The 10,579-nt window shown below is 40.0% G+C and overlaps 1 pseudogene; it reads left to right on the top strand.

Moving 5' to 3' along the window:
* The first annotated feature begins 1,810 nt into the window (after positions 1-1,810).
* On the top strand, positions 1,811-3,075 carry LOC106736445 (tigger transposable element-derived protein 1-like; annotated as a pseudogene).
* Positions 3,076-10,579: the final 7,504 nt, after the last annotated feature.

The following is a 10,579-nucleotide window of genomic DNA, read 5'->3' as shown; positions in this document are numbered from 1 at the left end:
TTGTATGCGACATAGGAGCTTTCACAAAGAAAGACTCACAGACCCAGGAAAAACTGCCTGCTTTTTTTTTTTTTTTTTTAAGAGGTTTTTGCTATAGGACTTGTGCACTCACCAGCAAGACGGAGAGACAAAAAGCGAGAAATCACCCCCCAGAGGGGATGGTCACACTGCAATCCCTTTTCCTCCATTCTCCTCTCAGGATCTTGAGCACGCACGCACATGTGCCCGGTGTGAGTTTTAAGCCACCGGGTCCGGGACATGAACCGTGGTTGACTACGTGGGAGTCCAGCGACATAGCCATTACGCTAACTGCTGGTTCCCAAAACTGCCTGCTTTTATGCTTAGTTTTTTGTTTGTTTGCTTGTTTGTTTCTTTTTTTGTTTGTGTTTTTCTGCTTCAAACTTTATTCTTTTCATGAGTACAATAGACAAAAATAGGACTAGATGGGAACCAGCAGTTAGCATAATGGTTATGTCGCTGGACTCCCACGTAGTTGCGGTTGGCGTCCCAGACCCGGTGGCTTAAAACTCACACCGGGCACATGTGCGTGCGTGCTCAAGATCCTGAGAGGAGAATGGAGGAGAAGGGATTGCGGCATGACCATCCCCCCTGGGGGGTGATTTCTCGCTTTCTGTCTCTATGTCTCTCTCTGTCTATCTGGTGAGTGCACGCACCCTGTAGCGAAAACCTCTCCAAAAAAAAAATAGGACTAGAGAGATCCATAGAGAAAGAGGCACTCCCAAAGACTCTCAACACATTATCTACCCCCCAGCCACATCCAGCCTCACATTATGGGTAGAAGTATACCCAGTACACTCAGGGAAGTCTCGATGTAAACTCTAAACCTTCCCAAGTAAGTTAATGTTGCAGTGTGTCATGTTTTGAGCATCAATGGACAGCCAATAGAAATGTGATTGGATGAAAGTGTGTAATCTAATGGAAATAGACTGAGCAGGGAAGCCCAGCAAGACCTCTCTCTCAAGGTTACTCATGGTCTCTCCATGTAGCTGTAGCGTTCCTTCTTCCTGGGTTGAGGCAGCACCTTTTTGGAATAGTGTCCAGGTGAGAAGGGGTAGAGTGCCTTCTATGTCTTATGGGTTGTTTTGGGAGAGAAGAGTTCTAGTTACTATGATCTTGGGGGGAGAGAATTTCTGGCTGCTATGACTCACTGCTGGGGGTGGGGAGGGGAAGAGCAGAAGGAGTCAGGAGGCAGGAGGCTAGGAGAAGCTTATTGACACTGTGCTTCCAAGTTCATCCACTCTCCTTCAGTCCCAAGTACTCAGCATGCCAAAGCGCCATATTTTGGAGTGTCATATTCTGAGCCTAGTGACTGAACTGGAAGCATTAAATCCCACACACAAAGATAGTCTAGCTAGGGCCACCCATTGTGGGCAATATTTAAGGCAGTTCTGCCAATTGTCTCACTCCTTCCTTTACAGACATACTCGTTTAATTGTACTTTCTGATGCTGCACTTTTTATAAATAGGTTTGTGCAATGCTACATCGAACGAGTCTGTTGGTGCCATTTATCCAACATCTTGTGTTCGCTTCATGTCTCTGTCACATTTTGGTAATTCATACACTATTTCAAAAATTTTTAGTATTATTATACTTGTTTTGGTGGGCTGTGATCTTTTTTGTGGTCTTTGATGTTACTATTGCAATCGTTTTAGGGAGCCACAAACTGCACCCGTATAGAACTGCTCCACTGAATGGTCCTCCCCCATCCCTCTCCCTTTCCTTGGGCTTTCCTGGTCCCTGAGCCATAACAAAATTGGGTGAATTAATAATCCTCCCAATGGCCTCTACATGCTCAAGAGAAGGAAGAGTCTTATGTCTGTCAATTCACATCAAAACCTAGAAATTATTAAGCCTAAGGAGGGAGGCTTGTTGGAAGCCAGGATAGACTAAAAGTGAGGCCTTTTGCCAAACATTCAGCCAAACTGTAAATGCAAGAGAAAAGTTCTTGAAGGAAATTAAAAGTTGTACTTCAGTCCACATGTACATGACAAATATAAATAAAAAATAAAACAACTGTCTTATTGCTGATGTAGAAAATGCTTTAGTGGTCCAGATAAAAGATCAAACCAACTGCAACATTTCCTTAAGCCGAAGCTTAATCCAGAAAGAGGCCCTAGCTCTCTTCCACTCTACAAAGGCTAACAAATGTAAGGAAGCTGCAGAACAAACATTTGAAGCTAGCAGAAGTCAGCTCATGACGTTCAAAGGAAGAAGTCATCTCTGGAACATGAAAGAGCAAGGTGATGCCACAAGAGCTGATGTAGAATGTGTAGCATGGGGACCAGCAGTTGGCATAATGGATATGTTGCTGGACTCCCATGTAGTGGACCGCAGTTCAAGTCCCAGATCCGGTGGCTTAAACTCACGCTAGGCGCCTGTGCGTGCATGCCCGAGATCACGAGAAGAGAATGGAGAAGAAGGGATTGCAACATGGCCATCCCTCCTGGGGGGTGATTTCTCACTTTCTGTCTCTCTGTCTCTCTCTTTCTGACAAGTGCACACACCCTATAGCAAAAACCTCTAAAAAAATAAAATAAAAAGAAGGTGCAGAAGCATGTTATCCAGAAGATGTAGCTAAGCTTTCTGATGAAGGTGTGTACACTAAATAGCAGGTTTTCAACGCAGACACAACAACCTTTTGTTGGAAAAAAGATGCCATCTCAGACTTTCATAGTTACACAGTTAACGTCAGAACCTGGCTTCAAAGTTTCAAAGGACAGGCTGACTCTGTTGTTAGGGGCTAATGCACCTGGTGGCTTGAATTTCAAGCCAATGTTCATTTGCCATTCTGGAAATCCTAAGGCCTTTAATAATTGTGCCAAATCTACTCTGCATGTGCTTTATAAATAGAACAACGAAGCCTAGATGACAGCACATCTGTTTACAGCATGGTTTACTAAATATTTTATGCCCACTGTTGAGAGCTACCATTCAGACAGGTTCTTTTCAAAATAGCGCTGCTCATTGACAGTGTACCTGGTCACCCAAGAACTCTGATGGAGGTGTATAAGATGAATTTTGTTTTCATGGCTGCTAACAAAGTCATAGTGTAATTTTGACAGTTTTTTAAGCTTATCTCTGATGAGAGAAGGAAATTGAAAAACCATCCCCTCTAACGGGTACGACCATGCCACAATCCTTTCTCCTTCAATATCCTCTCAGGATTTGGGGCACACACACACACACACATGCACCCAGGGTGATTTTTAAGACCCTATGTCCAGAACTCAAATCATGTAGCTGGCCATATTGAATACAGTCACCTTAATCTCCACACCATCTGCTGGTCCTTGACATTTTAAAAAGTTTATGTATTTATTTATTCTGTAAGAGAAAGGGAGAGACAGAGAAAGAGAGGCATCCCCAACAACCTCTTTATACTGTGATCCAACCTCATTGTCAGCCAGCCAGGATCAAGTGTTATTTTGAAGTCTTACTGTTTAATAAGTAATTTTTTTGGCTATGTTGCAATAGAGAGTAATTTTTCTGACTGATCGGAGAATATTAAGTTTATAACTTTCTGGGAAAAAATGTCCCATTTTAGATGCCATTACAAATATATCTGGGGCTGCAGGTGTTGTGGTGCTTAAGGTGCTGGATTTCACCTGGCTGACTCTGCCATTCCAGTCTTGAACCCAGCTTCTTGAAAAACATGCCAGGTGCATGCATATGTGTACCTAAAGCCCCAAGAGGAGAGTGGAAGGGAAGGGATTGTGGCATGGATAAACTCTCTCGGGAAAGGGGGTAATTTCTCACTTTCCCTTTCTCCCTCTATCTCACTCTTCCTCTCTCTCTCTCTCTCTGTGTGTGTGTGTGTGTGTGTGTGTGTGTGTGTGTGTGTCTTTCCAGTGATGGCACACACCATATAGCAAAAGCAAACATCTTGGAGAAAAAAGATTATTTCTGATTTGTGGGAGAAGCTTGGAAGAAGGTGATGCCACTCTTCATGGATGACTCTGAGGATTCACAACTTCAATGGGGGAAAGGAACTGCAGATACAGGGTTTTTTTGAACTAGAATTAGAAGAGGAGTCTGATGGAGTGGCTGAATTGCTGCAATTTACTGATGAAGTTTTAAGGGAAAAGGTGTTACTTCTTACAGATGAGCAAAGAAACTGGTTTGTTGAGATGAAATATACTCTTAGTGAAGGTGCTATGAGCATTGTTAAAATGGCAACGGATTATTTGGAACATTACAGGAACTGACGTGATAAAGCAGCAGTAGGTTTTCAGAGAATTGACTCCAATTTCAAAAGAAGTTCTATTACAGATAAAATTCTATCAAGTGGTATCTCACGTTACACGATAATTTTTTATAAAAGAAAGAGTAAATAAATGAGGCAAACTTTGTTGTTGTCTTCTTTTTCTTTTCTTTTTTTTTTTTTGAGAGTTTTTTGTTGTTGTTGTTGTTTTCTTTGTTTTGTTTGGTGAGGTTTTTGCTATAGGGCATGTGCGCTTGCCAGAAAGACAGAGACAGAGACAGAGAAAGCGAGAAATCATCCCCCAGGGGGGATGGCCATGCCACAATCCCTTCTCCTCCATTCTCCTCTTGGGATCTTGGGCACACACACATGCGCCCGGCATGAGTTTAAGCCACTGGGTTCAGGACTTCAGCTGCGACCGACTACATGGGAGTCTAGCAACATAGCCATTACGCCAACTGCTGCTCCCTTTGTTGTCTTATTTTGAGAAATTGCCACAGTCACCTCAGTTTTCAGCGAGTATCACTGGGATTACTCAGAGCCATCAGTATTGAGTCAAGATGCCCGCCCACTAGCAAAAATATTACAAGTCACTGAAGGCTCAGATGATTGTTAGCATTGATTTTTTAACAATAAAGTACCTTATTTAATATACCAGAGGACACATGACAGACAGAGAGAGGTCAGGGGAGGAGAGGGAGAAAGTGACCCCCCAATGGGGTGTGGTCATTCTGCCATCCCTTCTCCTCCATTTCTCTGTACAGCTGGGACTCAGGCATACACTCACAAGTACCAGGAGTGTTTTTCAAGTCACTGGGGGTGATATTTGAATTATGCAGTCAGTCGTGTGGGACCCAGCTGCCCCAAACACCATGACAGGTTGACCTAAAGAAAAAAAAAATTAAAAATATTTCGTTCCCATTTTCCAAAGAACATAGTACAAAGTAACACACACTTCTGTTAAAGAAAAATAATCTTCAATGCTACTTAAAGCACCAGTAAGAAAGACTTGATTCAGGACCATTGAGACAGGTACAGATTGTTAACGAATTTCAAACCCTGACTCTGTAAAGGACACAAAACTTCATTTGGGGTCTTGGGAGCTGCAACCTGGGAAGCACAGAAGGTATAGCTGAAAAGGCATTGCAAGGTGTTGAGCAGAAGAGGTCGGTTTTATTATCAGAGAAGGGCTGAAGAAGGCATAAACAAAAGTATATAGCTCAAATACACGTGTACAGACTTAGGTATATACCTATATTTGTAAATGTATTTACACAGAGATTTAGAGCACTTTAACATGGTAACAGAAGGTTTTCTAGATTTCTAAGTTAATTTGAAAACTTCTTGACCTTCTTTTCTCCAAGGTATCTTATCTCCTTACCAATCTTAAATAATAAGAATTGGAAGAGTAAAATCATGGGTACATCCATGGAAAGATTACACAAACATCCAGGGATTAGATAGGCTATGATTAGATGTAGCATTAGTTTATGAAGATGTCCAAAGGCTTCAAATAAAGATAATAAAAATGCCACCAAATTAATGCCATGACAGATTCCACCTTGAGTCACTTAGATTATTAAACTTGTTCAGAGATTTACACACCTAACTCTTACACTTCCCAAGGCTCTCAGAAATATGAGGGAGTAAAAGAAAGAGGAAATTAGAATATGCCACAGGGTGCATATGTAGAGTATGGTCAGAAACATAGCTCTATTCATCCTGGAAAATCTTCTAGAAAAGATGAGTCTAAAGTCATATTTTCAAGGGATTAGGGGTTGATAGGAGATAAAGGAGGCATATCTGAACGAAATGAATTGAAATGACCTATGAAAGGCAGAGTAATAGCACTGGTGAATAGAAGTAAATTAGTTTGTATGAAAAGGAAGGTCTTTGCAGGATATAATGAGAAATTAATTTGGTAATATTGAGGTGGGAATTGATGCTGGACTGAAGACTTCAATGCCTGAATTTAATGTAATATGCATGATAAATGGATTAAATAATTTCTAAAAAGTTAAAATAATGGCAGTTTTTACAGTGTGCCAGATTCACTCACTGTACATCGAACTCTTTCCATAGTTAGACTACATTTATAGTCTCCCCGTAACTAGGTATGGCCAAAAGACTGAATTTGGGCCAGTCGAAAGAGAGAAGAAGAGATATGTGGTCCTTCCAGATTTGGCCCCCCTAAGTCATTTCATATGAGATCCTCCATGCTCCTCCTCCTCTTTTCATTGGATAATAAAGCTCAGAACAGCCTTGAAAGCCAAGTGTTGAGGATGCATCAGTTTCTGAGGCCTGAATCTCTTAATGACTATATGAAACAGACTTCTTCTCATAACGAGGAATACAAAGCTTTAAACCATATGCTGAACTGGGTGGTTAAACAACCACCTAGGGATTCCGTAGGGTAGGACCAGATATAATAGGCTGTTAGGAAAGTCACGATGCATTTTTGCACAGACGAACTCTTTCCATAGTTAGACTACATTTATAGTCTCCCCGTAACTAGGTATGGCCAAAAGACTGAATTTGGGCCAGTCGAAAGAGAGAAGAAGAGATATGTGGTCCTTCCAGATTTGGCCCCCCTAAGTCATTTCATATGAGATCCTCCATGCTCCTCCTCCTCTTTTCATTGGATAATAAAGCTCAGAACAGCCTTGAAAGCCAAGTGTTGAGGATGCATCAGTTTCTGAGGCCTGAATCTCTTAATGACTATATGAAACAGACTTCTTCTCATAACGAGGAATACAAAGCTTTAAACCATATGCTGAACTGGGTGGTTAAACAACCACCTAGGGATTCCGTAGGGTAGGACCAGATATAATAGGCTGTTAGGAAAGTCACGATGCATTTTTGCATAGAAAAACATGTCATGGCTTTCCTGACAACCTAACAGCATTCGTTTATAAAGCGCTATAGGCATTGGATGAAAAAACGATGCCACAAAATGAATGTAATGGAGTGTTTCACCTGGAACCACAAAATAATGCCACCTTGAGCAAAAAGTACTTTTCTAAACTACAGAAACTATGGATTTATTTGTGATAGGCAGTAGCTAACCTAGCTGATACAATATAATGCATTGTAACTTTATTCTTTTGCATAGAAGAAATATTTATGAGGATAAAATACTTGAAAATAAGCTGAGAAAGAAATTGAGTAGATTTTTAATTAATTTAATTATTTTTATTTCATAGAAGAGTCTTCCATAAAACCATTTGCATGTCTTTATCAGTCCCTTTTAATGGAACTACTTATGTCAAGAGATAAATAGATTTTGATACTAAAAATTTGGGCTGTTAATTTCTCCATTTTGTACCTGATGAGTCTGTTATCATCATTATCTCTGTCAGGAGGCTATGCATTCCCACGGTGAGATGAGTGGCAACGCACTTGGACAGAGAAGATCGAGGTCCGAGCATAGTTAAAGCTAAAAGGAAATGGTTAAGCAGGGTATGGCTACTGAATGGAGCAAGGTAGACAGGGGAAGAGTCAGACTTATGCTACGTGGTAGATTTCAAGTATGCCACTTGCTGTGGTTTCAGTAACTGACCCCCACAGTTTCATGTTTTAGAATTTGGTTCCCAGTGTAATGGTATGGGAGAGGTCAAGCTCTTTAAAAGCTGAGATCTCGTGGGCAGTGATTAGATCCTGGAGGCCTCACTCCTCTGAATGGATGAATGCTCTTTCATGAGACAGAGAGTGTTCTTGCTCTCCTAAGAAGGGGATAGTTCCCATGAGAGTCAGTAATGGTATAAAAGGAAGATGACTACCCCCAGGTCTCTATCTTCATACACACTCACCATCCTTTCTGCTACGGTGTGACAGAGTATAAGATGCCAGTCCCACCTGTTTAGACCAGAATTATAAGATAAAGGAAAAACCTATTATTTATAAATTACCCAAATGAGAGCATTACTTCCAATATGGCCCCTTGGCATGTGAGAAAGCAGCAGAAGCAGGATTATCACTATCTCCTCACTCCTTCGATCTAAAGCAGGCTATGAAACCTAAAGACTCTGACCTTCCCTTCAAGTAGGTTATAACACTCATTTTTGAGGTGTTGCTATATCTAGAGACAAGACAATCTTATCTGAAAATATGGGGATACAAAGAAGAATCAACCAAGAAAAGCCTTGCTAAGTTCTACTCCTGCTCTGTTTATTACTATTAGAGCACACTTTTCTATCCAATCATACTTCTCCACAACTATACACTTGTTCCTCAAACATAGCATATGAAATACATAGTTTTATGTGCTTCTTTGGGTCTTCATTTCCAAAGACTATTACATAAGATTTATTTATTAAATAACTTTGTATGCTTTTCTCTCATTAATCTACCTTTTTTTTTAATAGGGGCCCCAGTCATTAACCTAAGATGGGATGGAAAGGTAGTTCTTTTCCCCTACAATTTCTGAATCTCGGTGAAAGATGCCTGGAACACCTCACTCTGAAGCCTGCAGATAAGATCCTGGGCCAAGAGATAAGACGGCAAAAGTAAGAATTCTTACCATGGTAAGCTCTTCCAGATCTCTCTAGATTGTCTGCTCAAGAGAAGGCATAAAACCTCTCCTTTTTCTTGCCTTTCCAAATTTTGCATAACAGGAAAAACATGTTTGTGCAGGTCATGACTTTTTGCTTGAATTTAGTTTGGGGGCACCCATTTGTAATTGATCCTTTCCTTCCCAGAAACAATGATCACTGTCTTCTTTGTTACATTTTGCATCCTGAAAACTTGGGTTGACTATCCACTTCTCTATCGAGCCTAAGCATAAAACACATACAAGTTTACCTGTTTCTTTGGGTCTTCAATTCCTTACAAATGTTCCCAAGTCACATAAAAATATGTTAACACATATATATATATATTTTATTGTTAATATTTCAGTATAGCAATCTCAGCCTAAAATGGGAAGAAAAGATATTTGGTTTTCCCTCCATGTGCCAACCCAAATGGTAAAGGGAACAAAGGAAAGTGTCATAAATTAAGTTAGACTTAATCCACTATTACTGAATACCTGGAGGGTTTGGAGCATTGAGGCTTACCAAGCAGAAGTCAAGACCGTATGTACCAGTGAGTGTGGTGCCTTAGATTGGTGCATCTCAACTTTCTTATCATCATGGTGCCATAGACAATCGTGGTATTTAAATGGTCCAGTTTAACAAGTGAATATGCTTGCTCATGCCTGGAAATAGCAGCCAATTGCTCAAGGCAATGGCAATGCTGGCTAATTTAAAACACACAGTTTTCCTTCTATAGGATAGCTAGTACTAGAAAGTGTCATACCCTTTTTTATATCTAAGAGTGGCCATGTAAGACCAGTTCTCACCAAAAAAAATGTGAAAAAAAATGCTGTTGACCCATATACTCCTATAAGGTGCCTTAGAACTGGGTTAAAATAGGGAAAGCAGAATAGAAAACGGTGCTATCTTTGAAGTCTTGGATAAGACATCTAAGCACACGTGAATTTAGAGTATTTGTTTATATAGATCCCTTTTTTAAAAAAGGATTATTTATTTAATTGTATTTATTATTATTATTATTATTATTATTATTATTATTATTATTTTTAAATTTGCAATAGGGTACATGTGCCTGTAGCAAAGAGAGACAGAGAGAGAAGGAAAGTGTGAAAGCAGAGAGAAAGAGAGAGAGAGAGAGAGAATGTGAAAGCAACTCACCAGGTCCAAGACTTGAACAATAGTCAGTCATGTGGGGAGTCCAGCATGCCAGTCACCATGCCACCTGCTGGCCCTCTAGATTTTCTTTTTATGCCAAACTCCTATACAGTCCAAAATTTGTGTATAATGTTAGACTCCTCCAAAACGTTAAATACTAATAGCTTTACGTCAACTAGAAGCCTTACCAATCACATAAATAGAAGATTAACACATATTTTGTATGTTCTATGTATTATATACTATATTCTTACAATAAAATGAGGGTAATTAAAATGTTATTGAGATAATTCATAAGGAAGGGAAAATACATTTATAGTATTAACAACATTATTATAATAAAGTTATTGAAAAAAAATCCACATGTCAAAGAACCCACATAGTCAAACCCATGATGTTCAAGGGTCAGCTGTAATATGTGGCATTGCTGAGTGAAGGTAGTTAAAATGTAGGTGGCAGCTGAGGAAAGCCTTGGTGGCTAAATCATCCCCAGGAGAAAAGCCACTTGCTGACCAGAAATGCTAACTTTTGACTATTACCTAAGCAAAAAATTAACTACTTTGTGTTAAACCAGTGGAATGTTGGGGTTTGTTATAACTTACAGCAATTTCTTAAGTAAAGCACTCTTTAAGAACTGGGACAACCATTTCACCTCACCTTCAACCTATT

Source organism: Tupaia chinensis, unplaced genomic scaffold, assembly GCF_000334495.1.
Source record: "Tupaia chinensis unplaced genomic scaffold, TupChi_1.0 Scaffold140301_1, whole genome shotgun sequence".
NCBI lineage: Eukaryota > Metazoa > Chordata > Mammalia > Scandentia > Tupaiidae > Tupaia > Tupaia belangeri.
The sequence above is the reverse complement of the archived record's forward strand: the minus strand, read 5'-3'. Positions and strand labels throughout refer to the sequence as shown.